Consider the following 21,014-nt stretch of genomic DNA (forward strand, 5'->3'; position numbering starts at 1 on the left):
TAGCCACATTCCCAGCCCCAGGGTCCACATTCTTAATTACTTTGCAGAAGGAATAATGAAAACAACAAATGCCAACATTCTTTTTCTCACGTGCTGTTTTAAATCTTGAAAATGAAGTTCAATGTCACAGGCTCATCTCATTTCTTTTTGCTACTGGTAGTTTCCTTTCCTGAATCCTATAGTCTCTACCACGCAACTCATGGCCACCCTGTATACCACACCATGCTGTGGCTACAGCTGAGCCATTCAGGTTCCTCCTCAGCCTAGCCCATGGCCTCTGCTGCCCCCACTGTGATCGGCTAGCCATGAACTCAGCACCCCCATGTCTTTGGACTGAATCAGGGGGAAGGAGGGAAGACTTAATTCTCTCTCATAAGAGAAGCCCAGGGTCACCCCATAAATTGCTTTCCAGTAGGTTCATGCTTGCTTCTGACCCCAGTGCTGGACCACCTTCATTGTCATTTGGTTCTATCGTCACGTGAGACATTCAACTTCAGATGGTATGTGATTAAGGTCATTTAATAAATGCGTATGACAGGTCTGCTTCCATAGTGATTGTATGTATGCATTCAAAGGTGCTTCACTATGAAAGAGACGGCAATGAATCAAGTCAACTTTCCCACCACCCCAAGCAGATATTTAATAAGCGTGAGAAAAACTGTAGGGCGCAGAGCAGCAACAATCCAAGAAAGACTTTGGGGAATTAGAACACAAACAGACGTAGCTCAGGGGATCTACACAGAAACTTGGCAGAGCCAATGTATGCTTACAAAGCTGCTGAAGGAAAGATTCCCTGTGATGACGCCATGCCTCAATAAGGAAGAAGCTGGGCACATTACTAATGGGGAAGGCTTCACTGGTGACAAACACAAAGAGCCTGAGGAGAACCAAGGGCTACATCTCTCCCAGCATTCCTGCCATGGAGAAGAGAGAAGAGGATCTTACACTTTGTGCTGCTTTGTGGCTAGTCTTGGGTGAATGATGTTCTGCTCTGGAGCTGCAGCCAGAGGTTGTGTGGGCGAATGCATTGTATGCAATGTATGCTGAATAAATTTTAGTGGAGGTTGTATTCAAGATGTCTTCTAGGGTGCCATATTTCAAGGAAAATACATAGTTTTGATCCTTTTATGAACTACCGAGAAATACTATACTTTTAGATAATTTCTCAATGGATTTGGCATACAACTTTTTTTTGGCCAATCCTGGGGCTTGAACTCAGGGCTTGGGCACTGTCCTTGAATTCCTTTTGCTCAAGGCTAGCACTCTACCACTTGAGCCACAGTGCCACTTCTGGCTTTTTCTGTGTATGTGGTATCAAAGAATTGAACCCGGGGCTTCATGCATGCTAGGCAAGCACTGTACCACTAGGCCAAACTCCTGGCTTGTATACAACTTTTTTTGTAAAAAATAGATTTGAGAGGAACAATCGAATAAATACATTGTTTGTACACAGAATAAAAGGGAAATCAGGGGCTGGGGATATGGCCTAGTGGCGAGAGAGCTTGCCTTGTATACATGAGGCCCTGGGTTCGATTCCCCAGCACCACATATACAGAAAACGGCCAGAAGTGGCGCTGTGGCTCAAGTGGCAGAGTGCTAGCCTTGAGCAAAAAGGAAGCCAGGGACAGTGCTCAGGCCCTGAGTCCAAGGCCCAGGACTGGCCAAAAAAAAACAAAAAACAAAAACAAAAACAAAAAAAAAACAAACAAAAGGGAAATCAAACTGCTATCTCTGAAATCAGATAATGTACTTAAAAGGTCTTCATTTTTATCACTAATGTATGTGTGTGCCTGGCTCAGTGGGGGTGTTCTGACGTCCCTGAGTGGAGGGTGCTGGGTCTCTCCTCCTGCTCACAACAGTGGTACAGATGTGAAGGAGCCACAGAAAACGCTTTATTAGCCCAAAGAAAGCCACTCAAGCCCACCCACTATTCCTCAGGTTTACAGTTCTGCGCTCTGCTCCACTCAACACTTCTATCACCATGCCACAGTGAGGCCCTGGGGAGCTTAGATGACTTGTCCAGCTATGGCTTTGAAGAAGTGAACAGAAAACTTTTACCCTAGGCATATGTCTTGAGTCTCCTTGCTTTTCTCAATGAGCTCTGTGAGAGAATTGAGCCGTCAATCCAGAGGTATTCACTGTACACAGTGGATTAACTTCTAAGTATCTAAAATGGTTCACATTCTACTCCTTGGAAAACTGAGAAAAATCACTCAAATCACATTTGTAAGATCTAATTCTCTTTCAGAGTCTGTACTGTGAAAGGCTCTCCCATCGACCTCTCCTTTCTCCTCATCCACTGGCTCCTCCCCTTTCAGGCATGCCACTCTCTAACTTGGATGAATGTTCAGTATAAGTGGGAGGGAGGGGGGTGTGGGGAGGGGTGATGAGCAGGAAGCTCATTCAGAAGGAGGCCTGGGTGGTCTGCCTGAAATCCCACAGTACAGAAGGCAGGGATGGCAGGCTGTGGACCTGGTGAAGGAACAGGGAGGGAGGAGCAAGGACAATTAGTTCTCAAAATAGGGATACTTCCAACAGAGGCTGGCTTAGACCATCCAGTATAACACATACTGGCATTGAAACAGTGTAACAAAATGGAGTGGCTATCTACCAAATTTAATTTTGATGGTGGCATATCCTTTCCCACATCCTGTGTGTTTGTGCACATAAAAGATTTAAATATTTCAACGTTTATATCTAGCATGTACGTGTGCATGTGTGTGTGCGTGTGCATGTGTGTGTGCGTGTGTGTACAATTACGCATTTCCTAGGGAAGTGCTCTATCACAAGCCATCCCCTCAGTCTGAAACATATGGTTCTAAGTGCAGAAAAACTACTCTCTGTCATTTCAAGTTAAACATTCGGAGAAGTTAAAGTACAAAATAATGTCTGTAAAACAGGGAATGCTAAATATTTATGACCTAGTATGCCAGAACTAAAAATCCATACAGGATGGATTTTTACCTGAATCACAGATTCAGGTTTAACCCAGAAGGCCAAGGTCAGGCACTGTATGGTTCAGAATGACATCCCCACAGTGATGTATTGAATTGTCTATCTGGCAAGGGGAAAGGAGTGAAGGTGGTATCTCACAAACAAGGCTGTGGGGTGAGAAGCCTGGGAAGGGAAGGACGGGAAGAACATGAAGAGAACAGAGTGTCCAAAGATACCAAGTCCCCGGAAAGATTAACAGCACTGGGAACAGCTGAGCCAAGCAGGGCACAGACAGGCACAGGGAAAGGCTAGACAGGGTCTGCAAGTTGTGGGGTGTCTGGGCTTTATCCTGAAAGCAAGCCTTCATGAAGCCTCCTGGACCACACTCAGACCCATGGAGAAGGAGTGTGTGCAGTATGGGAGGGTCACGCCATCTGGGCCCCACTACATCTGTACTATTTGGGTTTTTGTATGTGGTATAGGTTCCAGATAAATGTCTTTCCGCTGAATACTTAATCTAGAACCATTTATTTAAAAAGACCCCTTCTCCTCTACAATGGGTCCCTGCCGCAATACACAAGTGGCTGGGTATTGGGTGGGTATTGTCTCCTCTCTACTCTGCTCCATTGTTGAGACTGCTCGTGCATGTGTCTGTTCCCAGTCTCCACATATGGATGAGTAAATCATCAGGTTTTGCTTTCCTTCAAGACAGCATGGCTGTACTTGGTCGGAACTCAGAGCTTTTAAAAGAGCAATGATAGCCAATTAGCAACAAATAGATCTAGCTTTCAAGTGTTGGTTCCTAAATAAAAGAACCACAGATTCTTAGAAAAACAGTTAATTTTAAGACCAGGTCAAGAAAGTATAAGGTGATCCTAAAGTATCTTGTGCCATACATGAACATGAATAGGTAAAAAGGATACAAAAGAGAAATAGGTCCAAGGACTCAAAGTAAGGGATTCTCACTGTCATATCTGTGACAATTCGTACATTTAAAACCATAACAGCAATGGATAATACAATGCCAATTTCAAAACTTAAACACTCTTAAGTCCTTAGAGGAGGTGACTCTTCTTTCCAGAAGAATGCCAGCTGGCAGAGGAGGAATGTCAGAATTGGAAGATCATTTGGCAAGTCACTTTATAATAATTTATTTAGGTGAGAACTCATTCCAGCCATGAATGAAAGATGGCCAGGACACAGAAAAGCCATTGTTTCAAGGCACAGCCCACATATTACTTATTATAATAAAGAAGAAAAGCACATTTACACAGAAATAGAGGAAAGGGGAGTGCCATCTTTATTAAGTGATTACACAATCTCACCCAGAGTGGGTCATACTGTCATGTTCCTTCTGATGTGATTCATGGACATGAAGTACATTTGTAATATTCTCACCAAATATGTTTAACGTGAACTGACCATACAAATCTACAAAATACTAGCTGTTCAAAAATGCTCAACCATGAAACACTAAAAACAAACAAGAGAACTGAACTATACTAGAACTTAGAGGTGTAAAACAGCTAACACACTGAGTGACATGGATTCAATTTTGGCTTAAAGAAATGATATGGGACATTATTAGGCTAAGTGGAGAACTAGTAAAATGGGCTATATATCAAATACTATTTTACTGTTACTACGTTTTTTGAGGAAGATAACTATATATGCAGTATATAGGAGAATATTTATTTTGAGAAGATACATGCTGACATATTAGTGCATGCCTGTAATTTACTCATAATTCTTAAAATTAACAAGTTGCTCTAACGTCTGGAGTTTAAAAAAGCATGCAAAAACACTTATCTTATTATGAGAAATAAGAAAGGAAAAATGCTAATTTATATTCAACCACAGAAAAGATGGAGCTGATTTATAGCATTAGATTTTTATGTCACTCTTTAAATGTCAAAGAAAAATTGCCATGAGAGTGATCTATTGTAAATTCTCAATTTTCCAGGAAATATAAAAATATATTTGCTTAAAAGATTTAAAAGAACAAGGGGATTACTCATTTACTGCAAGAATTTTAAATTTTTATTTCATTCATTTAGTTGAGTACCTTCAAAACTACTGGGCTGGAGCTGGGAATGTTGCTTAGCGGTAGAGTGCTTGCCTGGCATGCATGAAGCCCTGGGTTCGATTCCTCAGTATCACATAAACAGAAAAAGCCAGAAGTGGCTCTGTGGCTCAAGAGGTAGAGTGCTAGTCTTGAGCAAAAGAAGTTCAAGGTCAGTATCAGGCCCTGACTTCAAGCCCCAAGGCTGGTGCGCGCACACACACACACACACACACACACACAAAAGGATTGCATAGGAGATCCTCTCTGATAGAACTCCAATCAGTAAGTCATAGAGATCTCCAGCCCCAAAAATAACTTTTAAAAACAAAAAATAGGTCTGGAAATGTGGCTTAGAGGTAGAGTGCTTGCCTAACATGCATTCAGCCTTAGGTTCGACTCCTCAGTACCGCACAAACAGAAAAAGCCAGAAGTAGCACTGTGGTTCAAGTGGTAGAGTGCTAACCTGGAACAAAAGGAAGCCAGGAACAGTGCCCAGACCCTGAATTCAAGCCCCAGGACTGGCAAAAAAAAACCCAAAAAACCCAAAGAAACTACCTGGCTACAGTGAACACACACACAGAACGCAGAGCACGCTTCTGTGCTCAAAATCAGCATGGCGTTTGGTTCTAGCACAGCCACGTTTTCTGAGAAAAGTGCAAAGTGGGATGCAGTGCAAGAAGAAGGCAACGATGACTGAGATGGATTAGTTTATACGCATGCCCACATGAATACTTCATTATATATGTACATATACATGTATAGATATGTACATACAGGTTCAACCAGTGTATACATATGGTATATATAAATAATTGTAATATATATATATACATATAATCTCACACACACATATATGCAATCCTGCCTAGTTTAATGGTGGATGTGGTTAAATAGAATGCTTTAATCTTTAGAAGGTATGTATTTGTATGGTCTTATTTATTTGGCAGTATTGGAGTCTGGGATTGGAGTTCTGTGCCCCTGTGCTTACTAGTCAAGTGCTCTACACTTGAGTGGTACTTCTAGCCCTTTGACTTCAGTTATTTTTCAGATAGGATCTCCCTTTTGTCTGGAACTGGCCTTGGACCATGATCCTCCAATCCACAGTCTCCTGAGTAGTCAGAATGTCTAATACAAGCCACATACTTTGCTTTAAAAGAAAAACAATATATATTGTTCAAGTAAAATCTTACACTTAAGCTTTGGTTTTATACATAGTCATTTTTATTTGCTTTATGCAAAAGAGGTAAGCCACAGATTACCTTAAAAAAAAATGGCCTTGTTTGGGCTGGGAATATGGCCTAGTGGCAAGAGTGCTTGACTCCTATACATAAAGCCCTGGGTTCTATTCCCCAGCACCATATCACATAAACAGAAAAGGCCAGAAGTGGCTCTGTGGCTCAAGTGGTAGAGTGCTAGCCTTGAGCAAAAGGAGCTCAGGGATAGTGCCAGGCCCTGAGTTCAAGACCAGCACAAAAACAAAAAACAACAACAAAAAACTTCCTGACCCTCTGTTTATAGGTGTTATAAAATTAGGAACCTACCTCATGGGCAAAAGGTCTTTGCCTAGGAGGAGGAAAACCTCTGCCTCCCAGTAGATTAGGGCTTTAACTTGGCTAGCCACCATTTGGTTGTAGGACCACTGTTCAGTGAGGAGAAGAATGTGGTGTGCAGGAAACACATGGACAGAGCCTTGTTGGTAGGTGGATCTAGAAAAATACTTGTGGATGGTCACATTTTCAAAGAGAGTGAGGGAAAAAGTGGTGTGTTTTTGTGAGAAGACACAGAATAACTGAGGCCAGAATATAGTGTTAGCTATTTAATTATATGATTATAATTCTTTTTTTGATTATAATTCTTAGGAAACCCAAAAATTTGAAAAGAGCACCTTGTAAAAAGTACATCAGCTGTGTGCCAGTGGCTCATGCATATAATCCTAGCTACTCAGGAGGCTGAGATCTGAGGATTGTGGTTCAAAGACAGTTGGGGCAGGAAAGTCCGTGAAATTCTTTATCTCCAGTTATCCACCAGAAAACCAGAAGTGGTGCTGTGGCTCAAGTGGTAGAATGCTAGCCTTCAGCTGAAGAGGCTCAGGGACAGCACCCAGGCCCAGAGTTCAAGTCTCACGACTGACCAAAAAAAAAAAAAAGTATAACACTTAAAAATAAATTTCTTTTGGAAAAGATTGTTAGTATGTTTCTACTTGCTACAAAGCAAGATCCTATATCAAACACTTAAACAAAAAGAAAAGATAGGAATATTACTTATGTAAATGGCTAACAATAATTTGATGTCTTTCATTTGAGGACTTTCTTATGCATAATGCATTTTTTGTTGTTGTTTTTTTGAGGTGCACATACGGGGCAGAGAGAGCTGATGGCAGGATGTTTAACCAAGATGGTTATGGTAAATCTATAATTTTATTTCTTGTTTATCTCTTAATATAATTTAGATTTTCTTGACAAGAAAATCCCCATTTAACATACATAAGAGAAGAAAAGTATGCCTTACTTATCTCCTAATGGTTGGTTGTCTTGCCTGATTGACCCAGTCAGTTCTTTATTAATGAAGTAGGGATCTGTCAACCAGAGAAACCTTTCATCCTAATGTTTTTTTTTTTTTGGAAAAGAGGAAGGGAGAGAGAGAGAGAGGGAGGGAGGACCTTCTTGAATCAACTGCATATTCTGTCACTAGCTCCTAGTAACCAAGAGGTTTTTCTCACAACCTGCGGAACACTTTGTCAGGTTCACAAGCTCAGGGGTACTTGCCTCAGTCTGTAAAACAAACAGTTCCTGCACTGACCAAGAAGTACAGAACACTTCAGTGTGCCCTGAAAGGCTGGGTCTGGGTGGATCCAAAAGAAAATGGCTTTGCTGTCCCAAGTCTAGTCTGAAAGCTCAGTTACATACATCAAGAGCAGATGTGTGTTTCTAACCCAGTGTTTTGGTGACGATAGAGGTAAGTCCTGAACTTCTCCTCCCACAAGAAACTTGACAAAATACATGAAATAGCTGCTTGCACATACTGGGAAACAGGCAGTAAGGGGGAGGGGTGGCTACTAAGGGAAGGGCAATGGCTTTCTGCTTGGAAGCAATATCCAGTCCCTGGGTTGGAGGAGTAGGAAGCTAGAGGAGCCAGTAGGCTTGTGGAGCTTAGGAGACAGAGATGAGAGCCCAGGGAGGGCAGGGCATAGGGCAGAGATCAAATCAGGAGTTCCAGAAATACCTAAAGGCATCCTTGATCCTTTGCTGTACTAGGCTATACATACAGGGAGTAAAGCATCACAAGGCTGGGAAGAAATGACCAGAGTCTATAAGCTGAACTATCCTGAGTGCACTTGAATTCAAACTCTCCCCAGTCCTCTCTGGGCACTCAGCAGAGGTTCAAAAGGGTCAGCCCTGCTTGTCGAAGCACCATTTCTGGCATGAATGCTACTCTAGAGCTTTCCTAGCAAAATTTAGGAAAAGCCTTAGGGGTGATCCAAAAGCAACTTAGCTTTCTACCCAACCAAAGCACAACATTCTCTAAAGGAAGACAACAAAAATAAAATCCAGACACTCAGTAATGTAACATTCACAGTGGTATATTAAAAAAACAAAAACAAACTAGACTACTTAACAAGAAGCAGGAAAATGTGACTTGTTTAATGGGAGACAAATTCATCAATAAAAAGACAATAAATGGAGCTACGTATAGTTCTTAAAGCAATGGAAAGGTATTTAAAAGAAAACATGACCATAATGAGGGCATGAGGGGAGAAATGGACAGTGTAGAAAAGAACAAAATGGAATTTCTTAATTAAAAAAACCTAATATTTAAGATAAACATTTTATTGAGTGGGATCAGCAGCATATTAGACCTACCTTAGGGAAGACCAGTAAAGTCTTAAAAACAAAAAGTGGAGCTAATAAGACATTATATAAAGTGAAATCTTTACAAAAGGAAAAAAAAGAATTAAGAGGGAACAGACTGGACAAACAAAATCTAGTGCAAGACGAAGAACCTAACTGTGGTAGGTAACCCCAGTAGCCACAGCCCCCAGTGATCCCTTCCTCATGGTATTTGTGGCCTTAATCTTCTTCCCTTGAACAATGTGTTTCTAATCAACAGAACATGGCAACATGGAGGAAATGCCACAAAAAACTCAGAGTTTTTGCCTTGTTAGCAGACTTCTTTGTCACAGGCTTCAAACAAGCAAGCTGCCATGTTGGGGATGTCCAGGTGATGGCTTCCAACAAGGAACTGATGCCTGGAGTCCTCAAGGAACGGCATCTTGCTAAGAATAGAATACGTAAGTTTAGAAGAGGCTCCTTCTCTAGCTCCGAGCTGGCTGACCCTGTCTCCCAACTCCCGAGAGACCCTGAGGCAGAGGCAACCAGCTAAGCCTGCCTGCACCCTGACCCACAGAAACAGAGATGAGAAACATGTGCTGCTGTGCTAAGCTGCTAAGGTTTCAAGTAATTTGTTTCACAGTAACAGTTCTTCAATACATCAGATCCCTTCAATGGACATGTTGAAACATGAAAATTAAAATAAGATTATTGGGTTACAATGTCAAAAAGAGAGAGCTAGCTATATACTTTCCACCACTTTATAAATACAGACGAGTTAAGGGAAAAAACATGGAAGATGGTCTCTCACATCAGACTAGGTGAAGAAATCTAGAATGGCTGTATTAGCATGAGAAAGTTGCCTTTAGAAAGACCATCACCAAGGAAGGAATGCTCCAAAATGTGAAGGGGTCAGTTCATCAAGAACATGTATCAGAGCCTCAAAACAGAAAAAATTCTGAAGTAGAAATGAACACGTTAGGCTGGGCAGCGGTGGCTCACACCTATAACTGAGGATGGCATTCAAAGCCAGCCAGGGAAGGAAAATCTGTGAGACTCTTATCTCTACCCACCAGGAAACCAGAAGTGGCTCCATGACTCAAAGTGGTAGAGTGCTAGCCTTGAGCAAAAAGAGCTCAGAGATAGCACCCAGGTCCCAAGTTCAAGCCCATGACCAACAGCAACAAAGAAGAAATGACAAACCCTTGGTGGAGAAAGAAAAAAGAAAATAAACAGGGGCACTCAGACTTGAACAATGGTATCAATTCAACCTACTGGGCCTAAATAATAAAATTATTAAGACTGTACTCTCAAAGGTACTTGAAATATTTACAGTCATCTATAAAACACAGACATTTATGTGAGACAGTATAAACCATTTGTGTGTCTTCACGGAATAAAATAAATTCAGAGTACTTTCTATAACCACTGGGCTTTGAGAATAATTTATGTCCTTAGATTTCTATAAATTTCATTTTTTAAAAGTCCTAACTTGATCTGACTCATGGGAATTTAAAAATCTTCCTAACTACAAGGTTCAGAAGTCTCAGTCAAATTTTGAGTGTTTTGAGGTTGTAAGCCTTTTGCTCCATGGGGGTGCAGAAGGCACTACTTGCTAATCCATTAGGCAGGCCCTCTACTTACATCCACTGACAGCAAACATGGAATGATGCCCCATCAGCAGATTGTTATTTAACTAAATTCCACTTCTTTGTTGGGGGGGGTGGTACGGAAGGAAATTAGCAGATGTATGAATGTAGAAGACTGTGTTAAAATTATATTTGAAAAGTAATATTTTCTCATGTTATGAATGTCTCAATACCATTGTTATTCTTTTTTTTTTTTTCAGAGCTGACTAAACCCAGGGCCTCCAGGCAAGTGCTCTTCCACTGAGCTAAATCCCCAACCCCCCACTGTTACTCTTAGCTTGAGAAAAACACCTTCCTGTGTATATATTTTTCAGCATATGTATCTTACCTGTACTTTAAACATCAATCAAGAGCCATGCAATTCTCTAGTACATTCCAATATCTATTTGTGACCAATTTATTACTTTGCTTTAGTTTCTTTTCTTTTTTTAATTTTAAACCTAATATAATCTAGAATAGCCTGGGGTTTCTGACTGTTTTTTAGAAGATGAGTTTCATTTCTACTAGTAATTTTAAGAGGCTTGAGATCATAAATCAATTTACTTGTTTATATTCCATTTTTAAACTCATTCAAAACATATTACATTCCAACAAGAGAATCAAATGTCAAATAAGGACTCTGTGCAGGGCCCCTATTTAACAGAACTCTATAGACTCATCGAAGGATCACCTCTTTGAAGAAAAACACACCGACAAACAAACCATAAAAATCTCGCAACAGGCCTGCCCTCTGCCATGTGGAACATTGTTCACCTTTGGGATGGCTCTTAGCAGTTAAGGCCAAGTACAATCCAAGTAAATCCTAATTACCCACTCATTTCCTTAAGTTACTCAGGCTCCAGATCTCTTGGGTTCTGCCCTTCCCATTTATTTTTAGCACTATATTCTTTTAAGAAATGTGTAATAATATGCAGTGAACTATCTTAAGGGGATCCAGATGGGGTGAAAACACTTTCCAGGGCCACCCCCGCTGGTGACCTCAAGCCTTTTGTGGGACAGCCGCTACCAGCCGAGATCCCCAGGGGAACACTCCTGACACAGGAGCTGATGCTGCTCTCTCGTCCCAGAGGTCACTGTGCAACATCTACAGATTCTTCACATACACACTGGTTTGTTAAAGGAAGATTTATTAACTTAACCCATTTCTTAAATGATTGGGCTAAAAAATAAGAAAAACAATTAGAGACATGATTATGACATCAATTTCCCGGAATCAAAATGAAAACGATAAAGAATGCAGAAAATGACATAGAATAAGAGATCTCTTGAAACATGGTAACTTTTATTGTTTCCAAATCCCAGGTCTTCTGTACAGTACTTCTCATATGTCTCTCATGCCTTAGGAGTCTCAGCAATCATATCTACTTTCTAACTTCCTGGAACAAGGAGAGAAGAAGGAAACCTATAAATCAGCCCCTGATGACGGAGGGTCTGTTCAGGAGTTTACCAAATGGAATGACCCTACTGGAATTCCTTCAAGCAGCCTGTGAAAATGTCAGAATGGAGTCTTGTTTTGGAGGTCAGAGTCCCTAGAGGGCTCTGAGTTTGGCCTGTTTGTCTTTTCACATGCCTTACTATTGGAAAATCTTTCCTTGTAGACACTGACTGATGCCCAGAGAATGTGAGGATTGTGGGAACTGGCAGTACCCATAGGAGACGAACTTCATGGGAAACCCATGCCTACCGCCAGGCCTGCTCAGAGCTCATCAGATAAGCTGCTCTTCAAATACTATGACGGGATATGAGACACATTAAGAAATACTAAGTCAGTCTGATTTCTGTACAAAGAAATACTCATGGAATAGGGGCAAAATTTACTGGAATTATTGAAATAAATATTTCAATTCAAATGCTAACTCTGTGCTCTGTACTAATACCTAACAGAGATGAACTTACCTACTTGTTGAGGCATGACCCCCCAATTTGAAGATGAGCAAATGGGGGCAAAGGCAGAAAAATCCCAGCAAGTAATGGTGAGGTCAGAACCAAGACTCAGCCAAGGTGGCCTCTGTGCATGGGGCCACCTTCTTGGCACATGTGGATCAAGCACACAAGGCTGGGTAACCATTGCAGGGGCCAAGTGCTTTCCATCAGCCATGTGGGCACTAGTCACTTTTCATGGTTTATCTCAGTTGTTCTCCCAACAGCCAAATGACCATTGCATCTCTTAGCCTACAATTATCTCTCTAGAAGAAGCTGGTTGAAAGGAGGCCTATAGAGTCCAACCTTGGGAGAGCCCTCTCCTTTGAACTAGGTATTGGGCATTAGGGATACAGGGATACAGCTCAGTGGTGGAGAACCCATCTAGTATGTATAAGGTCCTATGTTCTTCTCAGTCATCTGTAAGTACCAACTCCAAATTAAATTTTCTGGATAAGGTCAGGGGAGATACCTTTAAAGATCTATGTAATAATTTTATGAGTCAATTCATTTTTGAAATGCCAACTTTGTACCAGAGGCATAAAAGCTAGAGATTATTTTAAGGTAAGAGATGTAATGATCACTCAACAAATGTTATTCCTAATGATAATGAAAATATCCTTATTTGCATCCTTGGAACACCAATTTTTTAATAGTTTGAGAGAATGGAGTATTTGATACAGCAAATGTTTCTTATCTCTAATACTTGATGGTGTTGATCAATATCTTCCTGCTGTCAGGATCAAGGTGTTTGCTAAGCACTGAGTCTGGTGTGCTGACTGACTGTCCTGGCACTTGACACCAAAGACAAATGGTCAGACTGTATTGCTTTCCTTGTTAGGCTTCTATTAAACACAGATATTGTATGTCAAAATTTTAAGCTAGTGAATACAGACATTAGCATTTTCTTAATGAAAACAAAAACATACATGACCGTAAAAGAACATAAACAATTTGGACTTTAAAAAAGCTGAAATATTGCCTTTTTAACTGGTACTCTGATGCTACTATAAAAACAACACATACCTGCCAACTCTTGAAAACCAGTAATAGGAAAATATTGCATATTCTAAATTAGACACATTATTTTGGAGAGTAATATAAATTGAAGCAATTTCTACTTCCCTTTAAGAATGGAGGGAAGTCTGATGAATTGAGAGAGCTGGCATGTATGTCTAATGATTCCGCAAGGACTGTGTTTAAACAGCAACAGGACTAACTGGGACCTACAAACATTCCATCAGCCACCGCGATGGAGGCATATTTCTCTGTGCCACAAGGTGAGAGAGGGACATGAAGAGCACATGATGCAATGACCAGCAGCCAGAAGAAGACACATGGGCCAGAAGCTCCCATACGGACACTGCAATGGTCACATGGCCACGGAGCGCATCTCAGACTTACCCACGCTCACAGGCTGAGCCAGCAGAGGAGGCTGGAGTCCTGACTCCCACAAGACTACACTTCCTGTTAATAGGAGGGCAGCAGGTGAGGGCAGGAGAGCCAATAGTACAGATCAATTAAAGGAGATAGAAAAACATTGGGTATCAAATCAGCTTACTACTTTATGTGATTAGTCATTACAAACCAGATAAATATCTAATACATTTGTCATTCTAACATATTTACATTGTTGTTTTCTGTCGTAATAGTACAATAGTGATGTCTTAAAATATAAGCCAGATAACAAAGGGATAAGTAATTATCGGTCACATTTCCCCAGGACAGTCCCCATAGTTAACAGGCTGCTTTTTAGGTATGATAAAGCCTAGAGTTTCTCTTGCCCTGTGGTTAGGTCAGGTGGCAAACATAAGTAAACAGAGACACAAGTTAATTTTACTAGATCCCTCAGCCCAGCAAAGACACCGATAGTAAATTATTCAATTCCAAGAAGTTTTGAGATGTCTAGTAACTAGGAAGTTATACTTTAGTAATCCTCCCTTCCTCCAGATCTTAGCCTTCTGAGTTGCTAGGATTACAGGCTTGAGCCACCAGCACCTGGCTAGTGATATTTCTTTTGTATTTTGTTTTGTTTTTGTTGCCAGTCCTGGGGCGTGGACTCAGGGCCTGAGCACTGTCCCTGGCTTCTTTTTGCTCAGGGCTAGTACTCTACCTTTTGAGCCACAGCTCCACTTCTGGCTTTTTTCTATATATGTGGTGCTGAGGAATCGAACCCAGGGCTTCATGTATACAAGGCAAACACTTTACCACTAGGCCATATTCCCAGCCCCTAGTGATATTTCTTAACTAGTCATGTACATTAAATATGCTATGATTGCTTTCTGAGGCAGAGCAAAGACTGCTCCTTTACAAATTACTTTGTTTACCCACAGTTGGGATGTCTAGCAAAATTCATTTGGTGGACTCTCATTTTAAGACAATCATCTCTATATAAGAAAATAATGTGCCTCTATGACTATAGGCCTTACAATAGCTTTGTCAATTATTTAGGTAAGTATTTTTGTAAGTTTAAGTGGTTAATTACTGGGGCTTGGAATATGGCCTAGTGGTAAAGTGCTTGCCTCGTATACATGAAGCCCTGGGTTCGATTCCTCAGCACCACATATATATATATAGAAAAAGCCAGAAGTAGTGCTGTGGCTCAAGTGGCAGAGTGCTAGCCTTGAGCAAAAAGAAGCCAGGGATAGGGCTCAGGTCGAGTTCAAGCCCCAGGACTGGCAAAAACAACAACAACAACAACAACAACAACAAAATAAATGGTTAATTACTATTATTCTGTAAGCCATCCTTGTTTAAAGCCTGATAATTACTCAGAATAAGGCTTTGAGCTGCTATATTAAAGCTTCTTTCACCCTCCACCCCAGAGATAGCTAGAGAGTGTTCACACTGGCTTTGAGATCATACTCACTGCCAGCTAGATGGGAGGAAAACGACTCCCACACAGCCTGCCCTGCTCGGGTGTTCAGCCACACACAGAAGCAAACGAAATCCTTACTAACAACAGAATGATCTAGATAATTAGAAACTCAGCATAGAAGAAAAGAAGACAGAGATGTGCCAGGTTTTTATTTACCTTGGGAAACAAAAACATGTTACTGAATGGGAGATTTTGTAAAGGCCATTTTGAAGACAGTATGTCATCTTTAAAATGCTTAGATGGCTTCTTGAATTTTAAGGGTTCCAATGATAAATTGTCACACAGAGAACAAGAGCTGCTGCAATTAAGAAAGAACCTTATATGCAGCTGTCAGAAGGTTTGTACTCACTTTTGTACCTTGTGATTGTGTTTAGTATATGTCCTACAGGTCGATTAAAAAATACAAAGAAGCTGGGCCCTGGTAGCTTACCTCTGTAGTCCTAGCTACTCAGGAGGCTAAGATCTGAGGACCATCAATGTCAGCCTGGGAAGGAAAGTCTGTAATACACTTATCTCCAATTAATCACCAGAAAACTGGAAGTGGAGCTGTGGCTAAAAGTGGTAGAGTTCTAGCCTTGAGCAGAAAAGCTCAGGGACAGTGCCCAGGCGCTGAGCTCAAGCCTCATGACTGGACCCCCCCCCCCGCAACCAAAAAAAAAAAATCTACTAAGATGAATTACATTCAAGAAATATTTATTTTTTCAGTGTAACTCCTGAAAACAACAAGAGAAATGACAAAAGGCATCAGAACGAGGGCTGGGAATGTGGCCTAGTGGTAGAGTGCTTGCCTAGCATACATGAAGCCCTGGATACAATTCCTCAGCACCACATATACAGAAAAAGCAGGAAGTGGCACAGTGGCTTAAGTGGTAGGTGCTAGCCTTGAGCAAAAGAAGCCAGGGATAGTGCTCAGGCCCTGAGTTCAAGCCGCAGGACTGGCAATAAAAAAAAAAAAAAAAAGCATCAGAATGTTCAATGGGGTCCTTGAGCCACTAAATACATCATGATCCTATGTGTTAACAGCAAAAATAATATAAGATCATTTTACAGCAAAATATTTCTTTCTATTGCTTCTAGTTATATAGAAAGAACAAGTTAAAATCCCATAGTTCTGTCTTGGCTACTTAGCACCTATTGATTGCCTTCACATTTATGATACTATGCAAGTTTTCTGTTTGGCTGTCAGCTCCAGAAAAAACATATTTCCTGTTTCCTTGGCCAACCTTCAATCAATTGTAGCAACTCTGAGGAACTGAGTTTTGCCTAAGACGTAGGCACAAATGTGCATTTCCAAACATATGGACCAACAGTAAGCCTGACAGGTCAAAGAGGAGTAGGAAAGTGTTTTCAGAGCAAAATTTGAAGAAATGGCCAGCTGTAAAATGTAGGTCATTCATTTTCCAAGGTGTGAGGCAAGCAGTTGTCTCTGGCTTAGTTCCCCAAGCTGGTAAAGTTCTGAATTTTTTTTTTTGCAAATAATGTTATTAATACATGTACGGAATCCAGGGCAAAGAGCTACCTTGTGTGCAACAAACTTTTCAGGAAGTTATTTTCTCTCTAGTAAGTTATCACTTAAGAGACAGTTTGAAATTATTCACTGTGATAAATTTAATGGATGAGAAACCTTAGAAAGAAAGGAAGGAAAGAAAAAAGAAAGAAAGAAAGAAAGAAAGAAAGAAAGAAAGAAAGAAAGAGAGAAAAGGCCAAGACAGGACCAAAAGCTAATTCTCCTAACTGCAGTAGCTCGTAATACCAAGCTGGGTGTAATGTCTCACACCTACATTCCTAGCTACTCAGGAGGCAGAGATGAATCAGGAAGGTCACAGTTTGAAGACAGACTGGACAAAAAGTTCACGAGAGGGGCTGGGAATGTGGCTTATTGGTACAGTGCTTGCCTAGCATGCATGAAGCCCTGGGTTCGATTCCTCAGTATCACATAAACACAAAAAGCCAGAAGTGGTGCTGTGGCTCAAATGGTAGAGTGCTATCCTTGAGCAAAAGAAGCTCAGGGACAGCGCCCAGGCCCTGAGTTCAAGCCCCAGGACTGGCAAAAAAAAAAAAAAAAAAGGTTCAGGAGACCCTATCTCAACAGAAAAGGCTGGGCATGGTGATATGCACCACCTATGATCCAAGCTACAATGGGCAGCATAAATGGTAGGATTGAGGCCCAGGCTGGCCTGGGGAAAATATGATACCTTATCTTAAAAATAACTAGTAAAAAGGCTTGAGGGCATGGTTTAGCTGTACCTGGCTAAAGTACCTGGCTAGCAAGCACAAAGCCTGAGTTCAAATTCTAGTACTAGCCAAAACAACAACAAAATATCTTCTTATTAAGGCTGAAACCATGTTACTTCACAGTGAACAGTCAAAAACCTTCAATAGAAGTGAACACTAGATGGCTTATCCCTTTCATCCCCAGTGCTGACCATTGCAAGGAATACCACTACTGAAACAGAGAGAGGACTAAGATGTCAAAATGAACACTACTTATTTCTCTAACTTCCCAGTTGGCTGAGCCTCTTCTGAGTTGCTGGTATCTCTTATTTGCTCTGGTCACATCCAGCATGAAGAAAAACTGCAGCTCATCTCTGTGGCTGTCTTTCATGTTCAGCAGCGTGGGAGTATCCTGCCACTCTACATTCAGTACTCAGCTCAATACATATACAACAGGGCAACCCTGGAGTCACTCTCTAAATGTCAACTTCCTTTCTGCACACAGCATATGATAACCTAGGGGATGACCTACCAAGATTCACACGCCTCCATGTCACCTGGAGAAAAGAGCACAGCTTAGGAATAACAAGAGTAGATGAGCTGAATCTGGTTCTTCTACAACAGCTACACTGTTTTGTAGTGACTAACCTTAAGGCTAGACCCTGCATTTTTATATGACTTAAGTTTGACACTAATTAGACTTAAAACTTTGAAAATCAAACATTAAAAAATCATTAAAATAAGAAAGTTTGTTTTCCCTATATTTCTTGATATGAGTGAATGCTCCATTCACATAATTGTCAAAAATCTCAATGTTTTTACTTGGCATTTTTATTTGCTCTAATTGATGAAAACAGTATATATTTGTCATGACAACATCATATTATGTGGTGAGGACACTTCCAATGTACTCTACTAGTAATTTTCATGAATATGATACATTGTTATTAACCATGGACAATTTATTCCTCTAACTGAAACTCTGTATATCCTTTAATAAGCATTTCCCTAAAGACCCAGAATTTTGGTGTCTGTCCAGAAGTGCTTTTATGTGTTAAATGTATAATAGCTAATATACCATGAACCTGGAATTAGAGTTCCTGAATATAAGATTTCAAATTCATCTATTATTATTTATTTATTTATTTATTTATTTAATTTTCCATTCCTGAAGCTTGAACTCAGGGCCTGGGTGTTGTCCCTGAACCTCTTTGTGCTCAAGGCTATCACTCTACCACTTGAGCCACAGTGATACTTCTGATTTTTTGAGTAGTTGATTGGAGATAAGAGTCTCATGGACTTTCCTGCCCAGGCTGGCTTTGAACTGTGATCCTCAGATCTCAGCTTCCTGAGTAGCTAGGGTGACAGGCCTGAGCCACTGGCACCTAGCTTCAAATTTCTTGAAATCATTTATTAGAAAAAGGAATTACCTCCTAATTGATTTCTTACACAATATTACTTGCTTAACATTGAACAATGAAGCATTTGGAGAAAACACACAGTTTGTAGTTTATACAAACATAGTAATGAGAATTAGAAAAAAGGTAGAAAATTATATATATTAATTATTCCCTGGCGGGCTGGGAATATGGTCTAGTGTCAAGAGTGCTTGCTTCATATACATGAAGCCCTGGGTTCGATTCCCCAGCACCACATATATAGAAAATGGCCAGAAGTGGCGCTGTGGCTCAAGTGGCAGAGTGCTAGCCTTGAGCAAAAAGAAGCCAGGGACAGTGCTCAGGCCCTGAGTCCAAGCCTAGGACTGGCAAAAAAAACAAAACAAAACAAAAAAACACAAACTAGTAAGATTTGTTTGTCCTTTTCTTTCTTACTTGCTCATTGGTATAGTGTGCCCTTTCTAAAGGCACACAGTTTGTGATAGCACCACAGAGGGATACAAAACCAGACATGAACATTAACTGCAGTGTTTCTGTTGCTGGACATTAAAGAGATTTGCAAAAGATAAATCAGTGCTTGTTGGTGCTGGTGGCTGCTGCCTGTTAACCTCGCTCCTCAGGAGGCTGAGATCTGAGCACCATGCTTCCAATCCAGCCAATCCAGCCAGTCTGAGCAGGAAAGTTCCTGGGAATCTAATCTCTAATTAACCACCAAAAGCCAGAAGTGGAGCTATGGTGGAGTGTTAGCCTGGAGCAAAAAATAAAATAAGAAAATAATTATTCCCTGGCTACATTCTTAAAATTACTTGTTACAAAGAAGCCTTTTAAAATTTGCTTCTTAAAAAAGGAGCCTGTGTTTCTCTCTGAGGAGATATAAGGAAGAGTAGTGAATTCTAAGAACCAGGCAGGTAAAGGAGGTTGAGTTGCTCTTACTATGGGCACAGAACATCTTAAACTATGCCAACAATCACCTATCAAACCAGAAAACAAACCAAAAGGTGACATTCCAAAGCAAAAATTCACACCCAGAAAATCTTGCAATAACAAATCAAAAACAAATTACATGATTATGTTGTAGAGATTATGCAAGCGATAACTACACAACAAATTAAAAAAAAACAAGCCAACTGTTTTGTAAATGGTACTTATGATTTAGGTATGAAATTTTCCATGTCAGAGCATGCATGTACTTAAAAATTTCTGGAACTCAAACAAAAGAGGCAGATAGAAAGACACGGGAAATTGATGAGAGATTGTTGTAAATACTAATCACAAGGGTTTGTGTGCAGAGTTTGAGCATGATTTTAAGTAACTGGAAGAGCAGAAAAAGCAATCCTCCTATCTGTCATTGCCTTGCTTCACAAGTACAGCTACACTGATGTGCCGAATTCCAACCATTTCCTGTAGCTGCTTAGCATACATGGGGGAGACATGGAGACAGAGAACACCAAGAACATGACCAGAGTTCGTCCCTGCTGCACACAGCTGGACGTGTGTGTGCGCAGTAGTATATTCTGATTTTATGCTAATAGTACTCTTTTAGAGCACTAACTATGGCTTTTACTGGCTCATGGGTACTATGTAAATCTTACCATATTTAGTCCCTTCTCAGTAAATGTAGTCCTTTGTCTCAGCCACTGTTCAAGGGGAAAACTAGGCTCCTACTGGCAGAATGTGCAAACACCATCACTAGTGGGCCTTAGCCTTCTGCAGGCCCTGATGGAAACTTAGCCAAGATGTTGCTTTAAGCCAGTGCTTAACAACAAGATCAGATACAAAGGGAACCAAAGGGAAAACAAAGTCATACCCAGGGCCAATGCCTGGAACTCTCTCTAGCCACTTCCCCACATAAGATAAAGCCAATAATGACAACCACTAGGAAGCACTCAGGACCAAACTTGTCACAAGGTACACAGGGCCGGGGCTGGGAAGGAGGACCTGCAGGGGAACAGTTACCTTTCTCTGGCCTTTAAACTGAAATTAAGAAACTATGTTTGTGATGGCAAAACTTATTAGAACTGTGAATCATACAGTAACCCACTTGAAATTCTGCTGCTTCAATATGTATACTTAGCGTCATCAATGTTAACATAACAGCATATCTACATTTTAGTACTAAAGTAAGTGTCT

The 21,014-nt window shown here is 40.7% G+C and overlaps 1 protein-coding gene across 1 annotated transcript in view; it reads right to left on the reverse strand.

Annotated features, from left to right (window-relative positions):
• Mrtfb (myocardin related transcription factor B) overlaps nt 1-21,014 on the reverse strand; it is a 124,588-nt gene that overhangs the window by 52,074 nt on the left and 51,500 nt on the right. The window lies entirely within an intron of this gene.

This window comes from Perognathus longimembris, chromosome 23, assembly GCF_023159225.1.
Source record: "Perognathus longimembris pacificus isolate PPM17 chromosome 23, ASM2315922v1, whole genome shotgun sequence".
NCBI classification, from domain to species: domain Eukaryota; kingdom Metazoa; phylum Chordata; class Mammalia; order Rodentia; family Heteromyidae; genus Perognathus; species Perognathus longimembris.